We start from the raw sequence: 23,434 nt of genomic DNA on the forward strand, positions 1-23,434 counted from the left end.
TAATAGAGCAATTAGGAGGAGCACATTTAGAGAAGCCACAGGAGAACTGGATATGAAGGTATAATATATAATAAAGATGGAGTCAGTGGGTGAAAAAGGAATGTCCTGGGATAAATGGAAAGGAGGGGTAGAATGAATTAATATATTTTATGTAAAATAGTTAAGAAAAACTTTTTGCAATAGAGTGGAAGGGAGGAAGGTGAGGGGGAATGAGTGAGCCTTTATTCTCATTGGAAATGGCTCAGAGAGGAAACAACATGCCCTAGAGAAAGAAGGAGAGGAAGGGGAGTGGAGAAGGTTATAGGTGATAGAGGAAAGGGAATATCATGGGAGATAGTAGTCAGATATATTATACTTTTTTTGAGTTCTTTTGCAAGATGGTGAGATTGGGTGGCCTTCCCAGGACCACATGGCTGGGTGATTGTTAGGTGCCTGAGGTAGGATTTGGGCTCAGGTCCTCCTAGCTCCAGGGCTGGTGCTCTGTTGCTGTGCCATTTGCTGCCTCATAGCACACTTTTGAGGAGGGACAAAGTTAAAGGAGAGAGAAAATACAATAAATGTGAGTAGAGAGGAATAGATGGAGAAAAATAAAATCAGCAATAGCAACTGTAGGAAAATGTATAGAAGCAAATTCTTTGATAGACTTGTTATAAAGAATGTGATCCACCCCAGAGACAGAGCTGATGGGATTTGAACATAGATTGAAGTACAATTTTTTTCTCTTTCATTCACTTTATTTTTATGAGGTTCTTCTATTTTGTTAGCGGGGAGGGGATTATGGTTACTATTACAGCAAGACTATTTTAGTAATGTGTAATTCAATTTTTTAAAATTTAAAATATTTTTAAATTTCAAAAAATAAATTTGGATAGATTTGGAAGTGAATATTTAAAGAGAAAAGTATGGAACAATCAATATGGTAAGGTGTTAGAAAGATGAATAGTGATAACCACAAAGCAAGGATGATTACAGTAAAACAGTATGGAATCAATCTGTGGTTGACTCAGTCTGCACAGTGGACAACTCAAGAAGAAAAAGTAGATGGGATGAACCAGTTTAGGGAGTGGAAAGCTAAGAAGGTAAGGTCTTCAAAAATGGATTAAAGTGGACTGAGAAAACAAGGAAAAAAAGAGGGACTCAAGTTTATTATTGGGGTTAAAGGTCTGACAGTAAGGAGAAAGAAAAAAATGACAGATAAAAGATTGTAATTCCACAGGGAAAATTTCTGAGTTCACACCCCTATGAAATGGAATGGTTTTCTAGTAATAACTAAGTCTAAGGTATGATAATATCTATAGTTTAGTTTTCTGAGGTCAAGTTAAAAGGAAGATGGCACATGGACATTATTGCACAGGTAGTGAGCACAGTGATTTAATTAACAGGTCAAGTAACAGGAAGATGAGTTAAAATCAAGTTTCAGACACTTACTAGTTGTGTGACCCTGGGCAAATGTTTTAATCCTTTTGATTTCCAGCTTGCAAATCAAGCTAGGGAAGGAAACTGCAAGCTCCTCTAGTATCGCGACTGAATAAAACCTCAAATGGGGTCACAGTCAGACATGGTTGAAACAACTAAATAATAACAAGTTTTGAAAAATTAATTCTTAAAACTAATCTGACTTTGTCCCGATTAAATCCTATTTTTACAGGAATATCTTACCAATTACTTTTAATTCTAGCATTTTCTCTCTGTTAAACATATCCTATTTATAATCTTTATAGAATGCTTTACTTGTATTTGTTTGAAAATTGTCTCTTTCATTAGGTGGTGAGCAGGGATTGTCTTTGTCCACTTTTTGTATTCCCAGTTTTTAGCAGTGTGTGGTTTGTTGTAGGCACTTAATAAAATGTTGACTAACTGATAACACTTGATCCTGACAACAAATAAACTTTCTACAACAGGGTGGGAAACCATTTTTCTGACATTTTCTGGATATTTATAACATCATTCATGGATTTATATTTGATAAAACATTTAATTTATTGACCTCTAAAAAGTCCCCAGATTTATTGAATTTAGAATCCTGTGTACAGTTGCTTTAACAGCATCAAACCAAAATGCCCTCTGGTCAGAGTTTCCCTGCCCTACATGTACCACTATCTAACATCATGGTATTAAAAAACAAGGCTAATAATAGCACACACTTCACAAAATTGTATGGTGAAAATTAAGGGGAAAATATAAAGTCTTTTGCAAACATTTAAGTGTCATATGAATATTTGCTACCATTATCATTATTATTATTGTTACCATCATCATCATTATTATTACTATTGTTAACATTGTTGTTGTTGCTATCACCTTAGGAACCTTAAATCAGTGTATCTTCCAGTATAATTCAGCATAACCATACAGAGAGGACAATTTAGATATGCATATAAAACACTTGAAGATAAGTGGTGTGGGATCATGAATTCATAGATTCATAGATCTAGAACAGTTCTAAATCTTTGTGCATGTATTCTGTGTTATAAATACATTGGGCAGTCTAGGCTGCCAAGGCTCTCTTTTCAGAATAAAGTGTTTTTAATACATCAAATAAAATAAATAGTATTTCAAAGGAAACATTATTTTAAAATGAAGTTATCAAAACAGTTTTAAAATCTTTCATAACATGTAAAATAATAATACAATACAATAGAACACATAAAATTATCATATAAAATAAATAAATAACACCTGATCATAATTCTTTAAATAGGTTAACTAAAATTAAATTCATTTTAGGTGTGAAGGCTCTTGATACTTAGATTGTACTTTGAAACTGTGGGGTGCACTTTGACAAGGCAATATACATGCTCTGTTGAATATTTAGTTTGCTTTAAACTATTACTAATGACACTGGTGACCTATATTCATGACTGAAAGAAATTATAGATTAATGAAAATATGATAATGATGATAAAATAATAATAAATTTCATTAATGAAAACAAAGATGTATTTTTCTTTTCTAAGTCAGTCAAAAATATTGGATTCATCTATTGGACCTTCTCCATGGACTCCAGGTTAAGGAATTTATTCTAGAGCTAAAAAGATCTTTCTTGCAGGATACTTTCTTTTTTCCCTTCCAAATCTAGTTCTTCTAGCACTTTAGAAAGTATCTTACAACTAGGTACTACACATACCACTGTTGTCAATGATGAATGAAGACAGTGTCGACGAGACTAAAAGCCTTGTTCTATGGGAGTTTTATAGAATTCTGCAATTCTGAGCACAGGTACAAAAATTTTCAGTCTGAAGTTTCTAAAAGCTTTAGAAGAATTGCATGAAGGCAAAAAAAAAGTTTCAGTCATTTCAAAGTTAACATTTTAGTTCAGCAAAATCAAATAAAGGTTTCTGTTAAATGTCAATTGTATGATCCAGAGACAGCCTTATTTGGGAATTAAATTTAAGAAATCAGAAAAGAATTACATTTTTTTATTCCCACCTATAATTTTTGTTTACTAATGGTCATTTGTCAAATGTTGCAGCTTCTCTTTGAATTTCTTGCATATTATTTTAATAGAATTGATTGGACCAAAAGTTGAATAGTGTGGGATTTTGTCTTTAAATTCGTTTTCAAAATGATTCTTACCCAAACCTGTGACTTTTTTCCTCATTTCATAATGGGAAATTATTTTTTCTCATAGCATTGGTTTATTTGGCAGGGTGCTATTGTGCTAGGAGAATTCCCAGTAGGGGTTTCTGTACTCACTAATACTCCAAAAAGCATTTTCAAGCTCAATACCTTTCTGCCAGTTGGTCCCACTAATCAAGAACTGTGAGTTAGAAGAGAGAAGCTATGTAGATATGTGTACTCCAATTTCAAGAACTGAAGCTGGATCTAAGGAGCTAGGCTACTATATCCACTACTTTTCCACTAGCGATCTCTCTGCCCTGGCTCCACAAAGAAGTCAAAGCTGGATTGATTCAAGGGAAGACTGGCCTCCAGTGACAATGCTGTTAGGTTCTCTTTTTGTCATACTCTTTGGTTCATTATACCATCAAGCAAGGAAGTTCTGGTAAATATTTAACAACAGGATCTCTGGAGGGGAAAAAATGGCACTCATGATATCCCTATATAATAATTTGCATTATTAATATTTTCTCTATCTCTTTCTTAAGCCTAAATAACCAACAAAACAATAAATCAATTTATGATAATGTTTGCTGATTTCTCAATTTTAGATGTTCTAATTTAACAATTTAATTTTATCTCCAACACACTCTTGCTCCTGCCCCAGGAATCCTGGGGGAAAATTACATTTTGGTTTATGCATAGGACTACCTGGGACCAATGAGCTCACAGAGGTCTTTGCACAATATTCAAGGGATCTTTCAATTTGATTGGGGAAAAGAATTTTGCTATTTCAACATAATTGACTTCCTCTGAAAACCTATTTATTTCATATTATGCATTTAAACATGTGATTCTTAGAAAGGGTCACAGGATTCACCTGACTCTGAAATGGATCTATGAAGCAAAAAAGTTTAGAAACTGCTGGCTTACAGTCTCTCCAAAAGAGGGATATTTTTGTGTCATGTAAATCATATATAGGTCAGATATTTATTCCTTATTGACAAAAAAGCTAAAAGTAATAAAATAAACTCAGACTGTGTACTACTAGTATGAGTAAAAGCAAGATTCAGTATCTCAATATAAAATTCCTGTTACAATATATATATATATATATATGTTAAAAAATAATTTTACCTTATCAGACTATGAAGCAGTTTACATTGCCTACTGACTGAACATTTTACATTTCATATCTCTTCTGCACCAATTCCATCGAAAATCTGTTTTTAAATTCTTTTTAATTATCAAGCAATTCTTCCTTCCTACTTCCTCCCCTGACCTGAATAAAAAGAAAAAAAGGAAAGAAAAGAAAAACAAGAACTTGAAACAAAGAATCTTAGTCAAGAAAAACAAGCAAAGTAAACATAATGCAGTACAACTTCCATATTAGTAAGCCTAGTATAACTAGACTCCTTCTATTTAGTTCTCCAAAGTGATCTCCCTTTACTGACCTTCAGACCTCTTTGACTCTCCAGTTCCTGAGATTGATTCCAAATCCATCCAAGTCCAATCAAAAGAATAGTTTTCATTGATTCAGGAAAATAAACACAAAGCAGAAAAAGCAAGCATTCCCTCTATATTTGTGAACTCTGAAATTCCTTTATCTGATAATACCTTTTTTATAGTACCATCGTGCCTTTCCTTGACCAGTCTGACTTCCCGTTCTTTCACTCTTCAGTTATTTCATAACCATTCTTCCCTGCACTTACTACACTGTCTCCAATCCTATATTAATAACCTAGTAAATCAGTTCACTCTACACAGTTTTCTGTATAATAATCCCTTTCATCCTTATCCTATTGTTGATCACAGCCTGTGAAATCAAAATCTTTAATTATGCCTGCTATTGCCATCCCTCTCTTCTCATCCTGGGTTTCTGAATGATACTGGACAAAATCAAGAAATCACAATTGGATCCACAACAAATTTATTACATCATTGCAACAGAGCCTGCAAAACACCAAGGCAAACTTTTATACCTATCAAAACAAAGCAATATTCCCATCACCATGAAGGATATTCAAAACTTTTTTAATCTTTTTCAAGTCTCCCAGGGTACTTCTTTCCCTTACCCTCTTAACTGAGGACTGTGCTTCATTGCACTCCCCTTATGGTGATATCAGGCACATTATTTAGAGATCTACCTCCTCATCTTTTCCTTCTTTCCTTAGCTTACAAGAAGATGTAATCCCTTTTCTTGCCAATGCAAATTGTTCTACATATTTCTTGACCCATCCCCTCCCATCTTCTTCAGAAGATTTTCTGCTCCATCATCTATATTCTCATACTAATTTTGGATCTCTGACATTTCTACCTTTAAAATAAAACTTATTTCATTGGAACATAATAGTTATCATCCTATAAGTTTTCTTTTTTACCCTCTTGTAATTAAAGTCCTTGAAAAAATCCTCTACAATCAGTGTTTATTCATGCTCCCATAATAATTTTGAAAGTCTTGAAATCTGGTTTCCAGCATGATCCTTCAACTATATCTACTGTCTCCAAAGTTACCCATTATAACTTGATTGCCAAATTTAATGGCCTTTTGTTGCAATGGGCTGAGTACTAGGCCTAGAGTCAGGAAGACTCATTTTCTTGAGTTCAAATCATTAACTATGGAACCCTAGGCAAGTCACAACCCTATTTTCTTCAGTTTCCACAACTATAAAATGAGTTGAAGAAGGAAATGGCATACTGTTTAATATCTTTACCAAGAAACCTCAAATTGGATTATAAGGAGTTGAACATAACTAAAAATGTCTGAACATCATCATCATCAGTGATCTTTTTAATACTCATCCTTCTTATCAGGTAACCACTATCTCTATGAGAATATACTTTCCTCCCTTGGCATCTGTGACATTAGTCTCTCATTTTTCCTCTTGCCTATCTAACCAACCCATTTCAATGGACCTTCATCTAGATCCTGCCCAATAAACTGTTCATGTTCCACAAAGCCATTTCCTGAACCATCTTCTCTTCTCCCTTTGCTATATCCCTGGGATTTATCAGCTTTCATTGATTCTATTTATAATTTCCATGCAAATAATGTCCTGCTATATGCCTTGTGTTCTAATCTCTCTTTGAATTCTCATACTTCATTATCATCTGTCTTTTGAACATCTTTAAATGAATTTCCCAGAGGCAAAAGAATCCTTTGTCTTACTTTTTCCTCAACCCTGTGCATCTTTCCAATTGTCTTAAGACCATTGAGGCTACCATCAGCTCCTCAACCATCCCTCACTTACACACTCCACACACAGACCAACTCTGTTGGCAGGTTCATCTTCATAATATCTCACATCTATCTCTCCTTTTCTCCCCTCACACAACCATCACCCTTGTTTGGACCCTTATTACCTCTCACCTGCACTACTGCAATAGCCAGTTAATTGTTTTCCACTGCCTAGATCTCTCTCTGCTCCAGTCCATTTTCCTTATAGCTGTAAAAGTGATTTTCCTGATGACATCACACCCCTCTTCAATAAAATCCCATGGCTCCCTATTACATACAATAGCAAATAAAAAAATCCTGTTCGGCATTTAAAGTCCTTTATACCCTGACCTCTTCCTATGTTTCTGGTCATCTAAGTCTTACTCCATTCCTATAAATCCTTAGTTCAGCTAAACTGGACTGTTTATTTTTTTATAAACAAAATTCTATATCCTGACTTGGCTATGCCCTGTGCTTAGAATATCCTCCCTTTTCACCTCTGCCTCCTTACATCCCTGGTTTCCCTTAATATTCAAATAAAATTTCATCTTTTAGGGGGCAGAGTCAAGATGATGACAGACGAACCTTTCTTAGGTGTAGTCTCTCAAAACTCATAAAATAAGGACTCTAAATTTTCAAGAGACAGAACCCACAGAGGGATACATTGAGGCAGTTCTCCAGTGTAAGGTTACCTGGAAAATAGTGGAAAGGCTCCGCCCCATGGGGTTAGAGGAATGGCCACCAGAGTGAAGGAACCTCAACCCCCTGGAGGCATCTCCATGGCGCTGAGAGCTACAGCTCACAGCAGCAGGAGCAGTTTCCTGACCTACACCCCAGGGATCACTGGGCACAACTTGTAAGATTGGGGGGGGGCGCATTTCTGCCAGAGCAAACACATGAAGCCCAGCCCTCAGGGCACTCAGTGAGCAGGGCAGGGCAGCCCAGATCCAGGAATAGGAAGTAGGCTGAGGCAGTAGCAGGCAGAGCCAGTAAGCAGGAGCCCCCAGGCAACTGAGTATTGAGTATTCAGCCTAGGTAAGGGAGTGGAGAGAGACTAAAGAGCTCTGTCCTCTGTACCTGGAACAGGACTCTGGGGCTCTGACCATATTCAGATCCTGATTGCAGTCTAGACCCCCCCACAGAACAGCAGCCCCCCCCCCACCTCAGCCCTGTGGCAGAGGGGTACACTTGTGGTCATTCACAGACCAGAGGGAAGACAAAGCCTCACACATGGAGATCCTTGTGGGGAGGGGGTGCCCCAATAATACCCAAAAGTTCAGGAAGCACCCCAAAACCTGGCACAGGCTGGGGAAATGAGTAGACAGAGAAAAAAGAGGAACACCATTGAGGAAATACTTTGTGAAATGCTTAGCAAGGTAACTGGTGTATGTTGCTTTCTTCAGTTGTTTTTCAGTTGTTCAACTCTGCCAAAGACCATTTTGAGGTTTCTTTTGCTATTTCTTTTTGCTATTTCCTTCTCTACCAAATTGCTATTTCCTTCTCTACCAAATTTTACAGATGACAAGGCTGAGGTAAATAGTGTTAAGTGACTTGCCCAGAGTCACTCAGTTAGTAAGGATCTGAGGTCATATTGGATTCCACATTGAGTTCTATATTCTTTGTGTCATGTGATACTTATCTGGAAAAACATCAGGCACCTAACTGATACTTGTTTTTTTCTTCTTAAGAAGAAAAACATTGAGCCCTACTTCTCTTCATTTCTAAAAGTAAAGAAGAAAATTGGTGAAAAGCTGCCTCAAGCTTTATTTTGCTCATTTTTACAAATGCACATTTTTGTAAAATGGAAATAATTATCTTTATTTATCTATTATACCTGTTAGAATACATGTAAATGGATTAAGATTCATGGATGAAAATTTCAGCCTAACCAAATCTAAACTTTTATGAACTTCAAATAGCTTTGTTCCCTCATCAGGAAAAAAATCAAAAGGATAGCTTAGGCTGAAGTGATCAAACATTTCAAAACATTTTCCATCTTATCTCCCCAAGAATCATATATTCACTTTGATTAATAAGATACAGGAAATTAGATCTTTGAGCAATACTTGATAGAAAATGTACCTGTTTGGGTTCTGAATGACAATGGGTTTACTGTGGAGTTCTGGACTGTATTAGGCATCTACTGAAGGCATTTGTTATAATTAATGTCAGCAACTTGAATGTCAAAGGAATTAATAATGATTAGCCTCTGATTATAAAGAGCTGCCTATCATGTTTATTATGTTAACATTCAAAAACAACTTGCTTTATTAAAGCATTTGTTTCTGAATTGTCAACAGCTATCTGAAAATCAATGAGCTGCATTTTTTTCAGGATGAAGAATCTCACATAGGTCATTGCCTTTTTCCTACAAGACTTGTTCCATAATTGTGCTACTTAGGCAGATGATCAATTTTTAAGAGGGAAGAAAACTGCAAACCATATACAACATCGTGGCCTTACTTGTTCCCCTATGTAATGTTGATTCCTTCTAGTTTTCATAAAGTGGAAATTACATTTGCCATTTCAAAAGGAGCCTGGTTTTCTTTTTGTTTTCCTATCTGGAATGAAAACTCTAGAACTAGGCTTCTTTGCCTAATAGACTCTGATACTTGATTACTTGATAAATTACTTAAGTTTATACAAATGGGACCTTATGTTAAATGAATCTTTTGACTGGGGGGAATGTAACCTCCCTGACTTTATGTCAAACTCTACTGATGTGTCAGTGTGAAATCACAATAAAAAATTCCTTATAGACCTATTCACTTTTTGTATCTCTAAAATGATCATTAGAAAGTTGATGTCAAAAGTTTATCGTTAGTTTTCTGACAGAACATCATTTGGAAGGTCAAAAAATAATGCCCCTGAATGTTTATCAAACTCCTAAAGACAATTATTTGGGGCATCAGGGAGATGATACTTCATTGATGTGTAGAATGGTAAGTGGCAGTTCTTTTATATGCAGTTAGTCCAATAGAGAAAGTTATTTTTCCCTTGTTCTTTTATATAAGTACAAAATGATACACAAATTTCTTCACTTTCTGCCTAAATTGAAAATACTCTAAGACTATAAAAAATAAAAGAAAAATAGCAAAAATTAGGGCTTTCTGGTTTTAGTATACTGATACATTATACTACATAATTGGCTTGGAATGAAATTATTTTTCATTTGAAATGTATTTCATTACCAGTCTCTGCCCAAAGCATCATAGAGATTATTTTACATATGAGCTTAAAAATGGAGCTATCATATTCTTTTATTTTTTCCACCCTTACTCTTATTATTCTTTAAAAAATCTCTAGTCCTAGAAACATTTGTTGCCATAATTCCTGCAGGTCTCACCTAAGAAATTTGTGATATCAACTAAGACTTTCAGAGAGAAATAGAAAATTGTTTAACTAATTCCAAATAGAAATATAAGCCATACTCAATTAATGTAAAGGTTGAATTTTTAAAAATTAAACAAATGTGCCCTTTTAGACATCAACAAAGTTGAAAGTCACAATCATTAAAAATAGATCAAAAATATAAAGAGGAACCCTTTTCAGATTCAAAGGAAATAGTCCATATATTAGAAAGGATCTGAACCTTGCATAGCCCATTTGTATATCAAGAATCCAGTGAGAAATTAACTTGCCCTCAGGTAATGACTATTCAATACTTTTATCTGTAGTCAGTCATCTGCATAAGAGCCAGCAGGACTCTGGGAAATATTACTTGAATGATTACCATAAGTAAAAGTAGAATCCAAAACTGAGGGAAGTCATTTCCAAATCAAGAATAATTGTCAAGATGGAGAGGCAAGATTTCTCACAGGTCCTTATAGTTCATAAACTTTAGTGATAAAGCCTTGAAGAACCTTAAGAAGAGAGTTTTATATTAAACTTAGGTTACAAGTCATTTGACTAATTGAAAGAGCATAATATAATGCAATTATAATTTTCATGCAAATAAAAAGATCTCTATAACCCTCCAGCTAGTGAAAACACAGTGTCACCTACTCTGCCCAGTAACTGAAGGCTGTAAAAGATTAGCTTATATATCAAACTATACTCAGGGAATCCAAAAAATTAATCAAAAGAGAAGAGCTCACTGATCCATTGATCCAGTGACCTCCTTGTTTCTATTCAGAAGCAGAGGATTGTGGTTATAGTAACCTGCTTGGCTTAGCATGTAGTATGCTTAGTATGTTGCTAAGCAGTAGAATGAGGGTCAAGTGACCAATTCAGCTATGTGAAACATACATCTAAGTAACATACTCAGTCAAACCCAGAAGCAGTCAATTCTGGAGGGAAACTAGTTCTGTGGACAAAGTATGGTAAGGAGTCAGTTCAGTAGCCAAGCGGCCCTTTATTTATAAAACCATGACATCATTGACTTGACCTATTAAGCCAAGTCACATGAGGAGAAACTCATTCGAGATTTTATTCCAGTGGAAAAGTTAAACACTGCATGAAGTCAGCCTAGTTGATCAGTGGAGTGATTTGTCCAATGAAATAAAAGTCAACAAGGCTCTGGTATTATGAAGTTTTGATTGCCCTTGAAATTTGTGCTCCCTACACATTAAACTACCTAATATTGACCTTTACCTTCATGTTGATTCTGAAATGCCCCATCCCTTACAAATTCTGTGAGTATTCACTAGAGTATTTGTCCCATATGGGGGGGGGGGGCAATGCTTTGTAAATATTGTACTTTGCCATTAGATGAAATGTATTTGGTAAAATAATGCTTTACCTAAAATCCAGCTGATCTACTATCTGATTATTAAAGAAAAGTGCATTGATGAGGTTTGTGGACTATAGTGTTATTAGGAAGATAACCAATAGTCACAAGGCTCCTGCTAATCCCTCTGAGTTAAAAGTAGCAGGAGGTTTTCTGTGGACCCAATATGCTAGTGCTAATGCTGATTGAGGGTGTGGGCCAAGGGAAGTATTTGTAGGGATTTTAGAGATTATCTAGTCTTTTTTTCTTTCCCTGCCCCAACTTCACCACCAGCACCACAAAATTCTGCAAAACAAGAAAATTAAAGTCAATAGACACCAAGCAATTTTTTTCAGGGTTAGCAAGTCAGCAAGTGGCAGCAACCAAGTTCTTTGATTTCAGATTTAATGTTCTTCCTACTGTATAATATGCTTCTTCCTGACAGTAATTCTGTAGGCTAACAAAATTCATCTGTTGATTCACTGGTAGCCTGCTAGAAGTTCTTTTGGGTTCTGTTAAAATAGAAAAATGAGCATTTTGAATTTTTATTCTAGTATATGCCTTCAATTTCCAAAGAACATAAACTTCTTGAGGGTAAAAATTGTGCCTTCTTTTTGTCTTTGTATTCCTAGGACCCAGCATAATATCTGACATTAAGTAGAGGCTTAATAATAAATGTTGATTAGATTTGAATACCAACACAGCAGTTGAGATAATTGGAAAATGTATCCCTGTTTATTATCATTATTGTTGTTATTACAGTTTGGGGGATTGGTACTTACTAGCCGGGCATTTTCCTTGGTATTAGAAATATTCAATGATCCAATATTCATTTACATTTCAGATCAATACCTATTTTGTCACTTTGGGGGGGCGGTTCTTGGAGTATTCAAGGATTGTGACTTAGTGAGAGTGACCCAGGTAATAGTTGTCAAAGCCAGAATTTGATTCCAGATTTTCCTGATTCTGGGACTACTCTGCTTTGCTTCCTATTATGCTTTCTTTTTTATATGAATCATTATTCATACAATAATATAAATTATTATATGAATAATATAAAAATAATAATGCAACTATGACTTCAATGGCTTGACCTCTTCAGCCAAGTCACATGAGATGTTATTCAAATGGAAAAGCTAGTTAATCAGTGGAGTGATGAATGTATAGTGCTGATGTCTAAACATGTCAAGGTATGATCTAGTTTCAAGTTTGAGAATATTTAACAAATTTACTAAAAACCAGTTCTTGATCCAGAAATATTTAGGGGTAAAAAGTTTGTACCATATTACTGTGGTTGATTGAAGCTATGAGAGAGAGAAGATAAAGGCAGTAAAGGCAATTGGAAATGACTAACCCCCAAAGGGATTAGCAGCAGCAACATCTACTGGCACCATCAGGAGATAGCAGTGAAGAAGGAAAGTAAAGGACAGTTATAAAATTTTGTAACTGGGATTTTAATAACAGTTTTCATCAAGGGTAAGGACAAGCAGTAGCTATGTGGCCCAGTAGTTAGAACACCAACCCTGGAGTCAGGAGGACCTGAATTCAAATTTGGCCTCAGGCAATTAATAATTGCCTAACTGTGTGACTTTGGGCAAGTCACTTACCTTAAATAAATATTTTTTTTAAAAAGGGTAAAGACAGGGCTTTTATAGGAGAGCAATGCATGGTGTAAGTGCTGAAAACAGGGAAAGAGAGAAATTATGTGAAGAGTTGAGGTTATTTCCTATTATCTCAGTGGATTTATATCTCCAAAGGAGATAAGTTTCATTTCAGTACTGTAGCCCTTTGGAGTGGCCCATAATGGGGTTATTTATCTAGATAACAATGGGATGGAAATTAAACACCCACAAGATATGCACAGCCATTACAAAAGAAAATAGTATTTGACCTCTGTTTAATATTTCCTCTACTTCAATATCAATTTACATGAATATTATCAATTTATGGTAAATAGGAGTTTTGATAAGCAAAAGTAAATAAACTTCTATTTGGATAATCTGTTGATTCCTTATTTGATTATGGTGGTAGATAAATCTATTCAGAATGAGTGGGAGTCAAGAAAATAGTTTTCATAAATTTTAACATCTCCTACATATATTGTAGGGGGAAACATTGGTATTGTTGGAGAAATTGCTGTGGGGAGATACAGCTGTGGTTCATTTTGGGGTGATGAAACCACAAACTCTCTGACTCAGGGAGGTAAGAAAGGCTTACACTTTAATTCATAGGTAGCACAAAAGTTTACAAGTTACTACAAAAGTCCACAAACTATTATACAAGTTCACAAATTATCATATTTCCCATGTATAGGATCACCCTAATTTCAGGACCAAAAATTGAAAAAATGTATTATATAAAGTTTTTAAACTCAAGTTATATTTATCATAAAATTCATACAACTCCTCATCACTGTCAAAACTCCCATCCATTAGTTGGTCCTCATCTGTGTTTGATGACAAATCACTGTCTTAAGAGCGGCTCTGACTGCTATCCTGCCTGTGGTTGACCACAAGCACTCCCTGGGCAAGTCTGGTACATAGACACATGCTTAGCCCATTCCATTTTATAAACCTGAAGCACCAATTGTGTCCTCCATTGAAATCAGTAACCTCTTTGCCATCAACAATTCTTGCTTCATGCATAACAATCTCTGTGGACACAGGAATTCCAATTGCCCTTTGCTCTTCAATGCATATCTTCAATTCCCTCTCTAAGTTAGGCCATTTTGCTGACTTGCCTCTCAAGGCCTTCTTCTGTCCTGGCATTTTCAGTAGGGTTTCTCAGTTAGAGGGGACTAAACTTACTTGAGCAGCACTATTTCCTCTCACTTTTGAAAACTGGATCACTTTGAACTTGAATTCAGCATTGTAAAAAATCTTTTATGATCCATTTCTGGGAGATTGTGGCAAAAGTAACCTAATGTACTGGTAACAAATGCGAAACAATGATAGCAAGTAAAAAAATCTACAACCACTATATAAGACACTCCCAGGTTTTAGACCCCACATTTTTCAAAAAAGGATGCATCTTATACATGGGGGAATAGTTTAATTTGTGAGAAGAAGCAGATAGATAATGAGTTTCTTAAAAGGAATAGTCAAGTTAAAAGAAAAAAGGACAAAGAAACTTAGATCAACATAGATCCAGTTGCCATAGAGCTTCCATCATATTGGACCAGCAGCATGGTACAGTGCATGTGGATCCTGATTAGAGAAGAAAAGAGAAGTCAAGAAGGAAAAGACTTCTACCTGTGTGTATCTTTGCTCAAATACATTTCTGCGGTGGGTAGGACAATGTGGTGCTTGAGGAGTGTGTTAACACCTGGCTCCAGGCATTCTGTAAAGCCATGTCACAGGGGCATCCCCATGGAGTTACTAAGAGCACTCACTGAGCATGAGTAGAGTTCTATATAATATGTACAGCTTTTCTTGCCCCAAAGTGCATGAGCAAAAAAAAAAAGTCAAAGTGACTTAGGAAATGGAGTGCACAAATAGTTAATACAGGATGTAGAATTTTGCCCCCCACAGTCCAGAAAAGTTGCAGAAGGATTTCAACATTTCTCTTGGTGCCCTGAATTCTCCCGCTACAATGTACCTGAAATGCAACTCAAGTTGTCTTTGTTTCGGTCATTTTCTTGTAGCATTTTCTGAGGGTTATCTCATCTCTGACATCAATATAAACTTGAATAAATTTTTAACTAGCCTGAACATCATTTTCCTCATTTATAAAATGATAAGTTTGGAGAGTTACCTGCTACCTCCCAGCTGGAAATCTATGCTTCTATGAACCTATGAATATGACTCCAAATACAAAGCAAAAATAATTACTAGTTGACAAATTCCTTGTTACAATCCCAAGTTCAATCTGTCTAATAAATATCTACCATGGTTGGATGACATCTCAAAGGAGAAAAATAGGAAGAGTAATGGTGTCCATTGTATTCAAGTTTAATTGAATATAAAATTCTAGGAAGGAAATTACATGAAGAATTTGCATGATTGAAAAATACCAAACAAGATGAGTCTTTGCATTGTGGTGAGGGGTCACTGATACAGGGGCTGAAGGATTTCACATACCTTCTAAGTTATCCCCAATTGTAGCTACTTTTATAACTACTAAAGGAAATCAAGGCTTATTTGGTTGAGAGTTTTTCCTCCTCCACATCAGATCTAAGAGAATTCTGCTCATCCCCTTGGTGATTTCAACAAGCCTTTCTTCTCTCCTGGGTTTTTGATAAATGATGATGATGCACTATTTCTGACAGCCCTCAAATTCAGAATTTCCTAAACAAAACAAGGTTTTCACTGAACAAGTGGATTTCATAGTAAGAACATGTTTCTGGTGACAGATGCTGGTTTGTTTGTTCTTTTTTTTTAAATCAGAGTGCAATTTTATTTTCTCAATATGCAACATCCATTCCTTTCTTACTTCAGTCTTTTGTTGGAAGAACTAAATATGCTTAGTTACAGGTTTCTGGCCTATTCACTCTTCATGGTTGCTCAGAATGCCTTCCATGAGAAGGGAAAATAGTAATATCTGATTCTAAGCTAAGAGAATCTCAAATGGAGTAAGGAAAAGAAAAAAACCTTCTAGGTCCAGATTTTGCCCTGTATTAAACCCAGTGCTGCTTGTTAGACATACCGCAATGACAGGAGAAGTTCAATGAAATGTAAGGTCTATAAAAATAAGGAGTATTTCATTTTTGAATTTAGATCTCTCTCCAGTTCTGATCTTGGAACCTGGGGGATAACTGAACTTCATAATGGTCTGTTGAATTGAATTGAATCCCATTGAATTGAATTGAATCCAACTGAACTAAACTAAACTAAAATGAATTGAATTGTATGTATTGAATAGAATTGCAGATTCTTCACTTTGATGTCATTGTCTGCAAATAGATTTTTTATTTCAACTCCAGTTTGAATTTTAAAAACATCTGAAAAAAATAGACTAAAACGCATAAGGAGATATCATATTATTCTAGATCTTCAGAGGAAAGACACCAAATTTCATATTGTTATTAAAGAAAAAATCTAAAAAATCCATTATTCAGAGATATGACTATAAGTATATATATATTTATATATAGTATATATAACAATATATTCATATATAGTTAGTATATAATGAAAATTGTGTTTTTCAAAGACAATATACTTTAATGAACTGAGAATTAAAATCTAGCTGCTACAACCTCTTTGTCCCAATATAGCAAAGTAAATTTAGTACTGGTAGAAGTAATACACAGCAAATTGCACAACAATAAATTTAAGCATAGAAGGAATGCAATTGGACTGAAATGAGGGGTCTAGAGAGAACATTACAATCCAAACAGACTCCTTTAAAGAATGTCCTTCAGCAATGGAAAAATAAGGTCTAATAAGTAGAGATGCAAAACCACCTGCAGACATATAGACTCTGTGAAATGGTTGTCTTTGTTTTGTGGGTCACTGGTAAACTCCCATTTATAAAATCCAATTTCCTTGTAGTAGTCATATTTCATGAAAATTCACATGCCCTATTTGGAATGCAGCAAAGCCACTGCTTAAGAAAGGTGAATCAGTGAGAAGTAAGGTGTTCTTAGTGACCTGTTCTGAACAAAACTTGGGGAAGTGGAGATAGGGAACTAGTGTAGAGGGAGGAACCACAGCATGTTAATTCCAGGGTTTGTCCCAAAAATCCCCCCAAAAAAAGATTTTAATCAATATATAGGAAAACAATAATAGCCTTTAATATTAAGTCTCACAACTTTCACAAAGTTATCATTTTTTTATAAATATCAGGAGTTGGATTTCTAGATGGTCTAAATCAAGTTCTTTCAAGTCAAATAACAAGATGGTGGTCTTAACTTTTGACTACATTCTATAGTGTTCAGAAGAGGTAAAAGAAAATAAATGGCAATAAGATCAGCAAATATTATGAAAGATGGGGAATAATCAATGTTGAAGGAGCTACAGGAAGATAGATTCAGTAATACACTGCTAGGGGAGCTGTAAATTTGTCTGATCATTTAGGGAAGAAATTAGGGACTATGTTAAAAAAGTGATTAAAATTTCCATATTCTTTGCCCCAAATATGGTATTGTTATGATGCAGACAATAATAAATATAGCAAATTTATTCATAGGAACAAATTCTGTAATCTTTTCTGGTGTTAAATTTTGTTAATTGTGGAAGGCTGTTTGCTTGAGATGTAAGTTGATCCCTATTGTTTCATTGTTAAATGTTAAATTTGTACCCTCTTTTCATTCCCCCTTCACCAGCTTCTGTTTAACTTAAACATCATGCACCTTGGGACAGGAAGGACCAGTACATAGATTGATATTGGAAGATACCTGGCCCAGGTGTTAGACCACCCCAGGTGCCAATCCACTACAGAAGTACATTTAAGAAGAAGTGCTGCCCCTTTTTGCCTCTTCTTGCCTCTACCTTCCACTGTGCAGGATGGCTTTCTCTTATTCTTTCTTAGACCATATGATCCCAACTTAGGTCCTCTGGAGCAGTGTTTAATGTGGTCGGACTAAATCAGCCCTCATGGCTATATGTCCTCTCTCTCTCTCTAACTTCACCTAGCCTGTCTGAAAAGTGCTTACTGCTTTTTCTAGGAATTTTAACTTGTATTCTTTGCAATTATTCATAATAAAATCCTGAGAAGTTTTAAAACTTCAGGGGTCACAAAAATTCCATTTTTTTCTCACTTACCTTCAATCTTCTATCTTTAATTGGTGACCCTCAAATCTCATCTACAACATTTAAGCATATAAAAAAGAAAGGAAAATGCCTAAATATCCATAGAACTAGAAAAAAATGTAAAACTAATAATAGTTAACATTTATAATATAGTACATCAATGTTTATAATGTCCTTACAAATTTTATTCATTCTCATCTTTATAAAAATTCTAAGAGATAGGCACTATTACCATCCCCATTTTAAAGATGAGGAACTTGAGAAAGGGAGGTTAAAGTGATTTTATCCATACAACTAATAACTCAAAATTTGAACACAGGTCTTCCTGATGTCCAGCAGTATAATCAATGAGCTTGCTAACTACCTCAAAGTAGATGTTCATCAATTGTGGAAAAGTTAAAGAAATGGGTATTCCATGAATGCAACATATATGAAGAATTCATTTGCAGGGTGATTTTTATGAACTTAAATAGAATTAAATATGCTGAAATGGGAAAATTATACTCATAATAACTATGCAATAAAAATGGAAGGAAGAAAGAAAAGAAAGAAGAAATAAAGGAAGGGAAGAAGAAGGAAGAAAGAAATGAGGGAGGGAAGAGAAGGTAAGAAAGAGAATGGGAAAAGAGGAGAGGAAAGAAAAGGAAAAAAGAAAAGAAATGGAATGCTATATTATAGTGTTCAAACTTGGTCCTCAAGAAGAAATTAAGAAATGCCTCTCCCTCCCCTCTTTGAAGTGGTGGAAGACTGTGACTGTGGAAAATCTCATATTCTGTCAGTCTGGGTGATGCATTAGTCAATTTTTCTGAACTGCTTTTTTTCCTTTCATTTATTTTGTGTTATAAGGGATGAATCTTTGGAGGAAGGAAGAGAATACATTTGAAAATGAAGGTGATCTAAAAAGATATCAATATAAACATAAAATTAGAAAGAAATTTGTGAATGTTTCCTTTTCAACAGAGATGGGTAAGGATCTCCTGGGATAAGTGATATACTGATTGACAAAGTTTGGTCAATGCCCAAAGTGAAGGTCCAAATCTTCCCTTTAAACGTTCCCAAATGAGTATTCCTATACTGTTCTCATCATTCTAATCTCCTTATTAATAACCTATTGTGTTCTTTGTTACTCATCAGATTAACTTAAAACCATTTAGCTGGACATTTAAGATTCGCAATGAGCCAGCCCCATGCAATTTATGCAAATTTAACTATCACTACTTCCAAGTTGAACAATTTACTCTGGTCAGCCTCATTGATATCTCCTGTAAATAATATAATATATTTTTCCTATTTCTAATTAGCAATAGTGATAACAGCACTGTATTTAAAGTCATGGCATCAGGCTGCTGATGACCCATGCCTTGCTCACTATGCTCCTCCTCCTGCCCCAATCTTGCCTCCCAGTTTTGCCCTTTCTTAACACCTAGGCAACCCTACAAATTTTACTCCCCTTCTCTGAACCTCAGTTTTCTCCTCTGGAGAAGGAAGAAGCTAGAATTCCTTTGCAGTCACACCCCATCTTGGGGTGGGGAGACCTCTGTTGTCCTTCTAACAGTCATTCTTAGGAGTGTTGAGAAGGGGGGTGGCAGCAAGGCACCATAGATCCCAGGAAATGAGTTCAGATGCAGATTCATTTATATGAACTCAGATGGATTTGAGTCCCATAGACTCCATTACCTTTTCTGTGAAATGAAGAGGGACCTTCTTTAAGGTCTTTGACTATAGTATTTTAAGTCATAGCAATGCCTCCTTTATTCACGGATTCGTAGACTTTGGAACATGATGCCCCTTCATCATCACCTCTACTCATTCCCCTCATTCCATGAAGTAATTCTGCTGAAGGCTGTCTGACATCATTCAATCAACTAGCCTTGATTAAGCTCCCATTATGTGATAGGCCCCATGGACCTTCTCATTCCTCTGCTCAAAGCTCTCTACAGTCTGGCTGCACCCTCACCTTGTTTAGCACCATATCTCACATTACTGACAATATATACTATCAAATTTACAAAAAGGATGCCAGTCATAGCTAAGTACTTTGGTTCCAAGTTGAAAAGTATGACAATCCCTGCTCTTGAAGACACACTATTCCCCATACCTGCAGTGCCCTTTCTCCTATCTTCACCATTTGAAGTTTTCCTTTACATTCCAACTCACAAATCAACTCTTTCATTAAATTTTTAAATTAAAAACAATTTTTTAGGCAATGGGATTAAGTGACTTGCCCAAGGTCACACAGCTAGGTAATTATTAAGTGTCTGAGGCTGGATCTGAACTCAGGTCCTCCTGACTCCAGGGCTGGTGCTCTACCCACTGTGCAACCTAGCTGCCCAAATCACTGCTTTCATGAAACATTTCCCTATCCATCACCTCTTTGGTCAAAGATAGATTTTTGAGGCACTTCACTAAAGACCTCCTTTCCATATGTAGCTGTTAATTACCCACGGTGTTCAGCCATTCACCCAGTTCCACATCCACATCAAGGAAAGAGAGCCATGAAGGAAAGAAGTAGAAAATTTGTGAGATCACTGGACAAAAGAAGGAATTATCAAGCAATTCCTTTCAAGCTTTGGGGCTGGAAATAATGATATATGCCTCCAGCTCCTCAATTGCTTGCAGGACATCAACAAGGATGACAATAAGAGTCATTCTGAACAAGGCATTGGCTAAGTTCTGTAAAAGGAGAAGCTGGCCACTGATCATTTGAGACCAACACTGAATCAGTGAAGAATAAGTTCCATTCAACTACTGAAGAAATGGATGACTTAGATACTGTCAAAAACAACATGCTCTAAACAATCAAGCCCTTATTCTTTATCACCTATAGCAGCATACTAAATTTATATCAGTTAGAAAGAAACTCCTATAACTTTTTGAAGAGAAGTTTGTACTGGCTATGTGTTCTTGCTAGTGGATCTCTATATTCTAACTTAACAAGCTAAGAAAGTGTTTGTTGCTTGCCTCCTTGTTGCTCTAGGGGAAAAAATGAATTCACAGAACAATAATAACAAAAAAAGGAAAAATAAATCAGGAAATGACCAGCAAAGAGGGATCAAATTACAAAACTGAAAATGGAATCTTACAAACTGTAAAGTCTAAGATTCAGCATTATAAAATGAGAGTCTTTATCTAAATGTAGTCTCTGAAAGTTTTCAAAAGGGAAAATCAAATCTATTATGACTATGACTGGGAACTCTGTTCCTTTTTTTCTTAAAAGCAATTTTTAATATTAAAGGGGCAATTATCAAAAATCAGTGAAATTTTTAAACAGTGCCAACATTGCTGAACACCTAGGATTCATGAAAATGGTTAAATGCTTAAGGTGCATGCTCTGAGCAGTCTGGGATACATTCATTTTGCAATAGGCAAACACAATTTTCTATTTTAAGAAGATTCTCCAAGAAACGACAATGTCAGTGCCCTGCTAAGAGCAGGCAGCACAGTCCTAGAGAAGAAATTCCTGGGGGGAGGTCCATGTGTTCCCTGATGATGAATGAACACTATGAACTCCTAAACAATTGTGTCATTCTGCTGCTGCACATTGGCTGATCCCTGGCAGTCTTTGCGTATTTGATCAAAGTTGTCCAAGTTTACCATTCCAATGCCCCCTTTGACTGAAATCAGCATAATGTTGCATTGATGTCAACAAGTGGACCTCAGAATGGGAAACTAAAGATCTTCAAGCAAATAGGGAATTTTACACTTCATTGTGACTCAATGTAATCCTCAAAAAGATAGTCCTAGCATGCCATACAGTCCATATAGAATGCCATATATAATATTGATGGTCCTCTGTTATCTATAGTCAGTTATCTATAGCTGTTATCTATAGCCAGTATGATATTTGTGACCATGCCTTGCTGCCATTACAAGAACAGCAGGAATCAAAGTAAAAGAAGGTATATTAAATGTAAATGAATAACCAATTGGGAAGGAATGCAAAAAATTCCAAAAGTCAAAAGACTTGCAGGAGTAAAAGACATAATGGAACTCAGTTTATTCCAGTTACTTTCAGAAAACAAGAATTAGAAATCTTTGAGTGCTCTAGGCTCACTTACAGTGTACTTGTTGCTCTGGCCTTGGCTTTGAAACATGCAGAGAAGCAACTTTAATAGGCTGAGTTGTCAGGATCTCTTAAATTTGGGGGCCATTTAAATGCAACAGAAGCCTGTATCTCTCTTGATAGGATCTTTGATATCATTATGTATTTGAAAACATCTCTGATGTGTCTTTGGGGAATCTCTTCAAATGAGTAGAGTCAAGGATCTGAGAAAGGGGTAAATAATGTAATGCAATCTTGTGACAAGCAAACACCTCAGCACTACCCAACTTCTGACAATTCTGCCCAAACTATGTTGCTGGCTTAGCTCAACCTACTGTTTGCAACATGAATATGATAGTGTCTCCATCAGGTGGCTTACCTGATACATCCTAAAGAAAAACCATCCTAAGTTAAAACAGGATAGGCTATCCTGTAGGCTGCATATCTCAAACTACAAAATGGTAATACAATTTAAATTGCAGATTATCAAAAGAAACTATCTGCTCTCTTTGGTGAAGTCACTATCTGAACTTTGGAAAAAGTCAAAGCTCCCACCTACTCAGCTCATCCAGTCCATTCAGATGCCATCCATTGGCCCAGGACAAAGAAAGTGACCCAAGACCCAAGAATGTTTTGTAACAGTCAATAAAACATTTCGGCTTGCAGGAAAAAAAATAGATAAATATGTCATGAGATCATACATAAATTTAGAGATAGAAAGAATTATGGAGGAGAGAAATAATTTAGTTAATCGGTTACAAGTTATAGAATTTAATGTTTCTATTTTTTACCAGACACTGTGGGGATTTTCAAGATACATAAGTAACTGAGTGTAACCTTCAAAGTTACTCACATAATTTTCCATTTGCTTATATGCTGACTTCAAATTCTTCTGCTTCTACTTTGTATATCTTATCTCTTTGAGTGAATTAGAAACTACTTGAGGACAGGAGCTAAATCTTCTATTCTTTTTTTATGTCTTTCCAGTACTGCACTCAATGAGGATTTTTGATTGTAGTGTTGATATTTATTCTGTGTGATTGAACATCTCTCTGAACTGGTGATAATATTTTTGCTTCTGATATTGTGGTAAGAAAAGCATTTTCATAACAAGAGAACTCTCTGTGCATAAACTAAATACTCTCCAAAAGCTAATTGAATTGAACTGAACTGAATTAAATTGAAGTCCTCAAGTAGCTAGTTTCATGCCTTTGCCC

The 23,434-nt window shown here is 35.6% G+C and overlaps 2 pseudogenes; both read left to right on the top strand.

Annotated features, from left to right (window-relative positions):
• Positions 1-935: 935 nt before the first annotated feature.
• On the top strand, positions 936-21,888 carry LOC141512037 (CCR4-NOT transcription complex subunit 10-like; annotated as a pseudogene).
• Positions 21,889-22,089: 201 nt separating this feature from the next.
• On the top strand, positions 22,090-22,831 carry LOC141512038 (CCR4-NOT transcription complex subunit 10-like; annotated as a pseudogene).
• The last annotated feature ends 603 nt before the right edge of the window (positions 22,832-23,434 follow it).

The sequence above is a fragment of the Macrotis lagotis genome, chromosome 2 (genome assembly GCF_037893015.1).
Source record: "Macrotis lagotis isolate mMagLag1 chromosome 2, bilby.v1.9.chrom.fasta, whole genome shotgun sequence".
NCBI classification, from domain to species: Eukaryota; Metazoa; Chordata; class Mammalia; order Peramelemorphia; family Peramelidae; genus Macrotis; species Macrotis lagotis.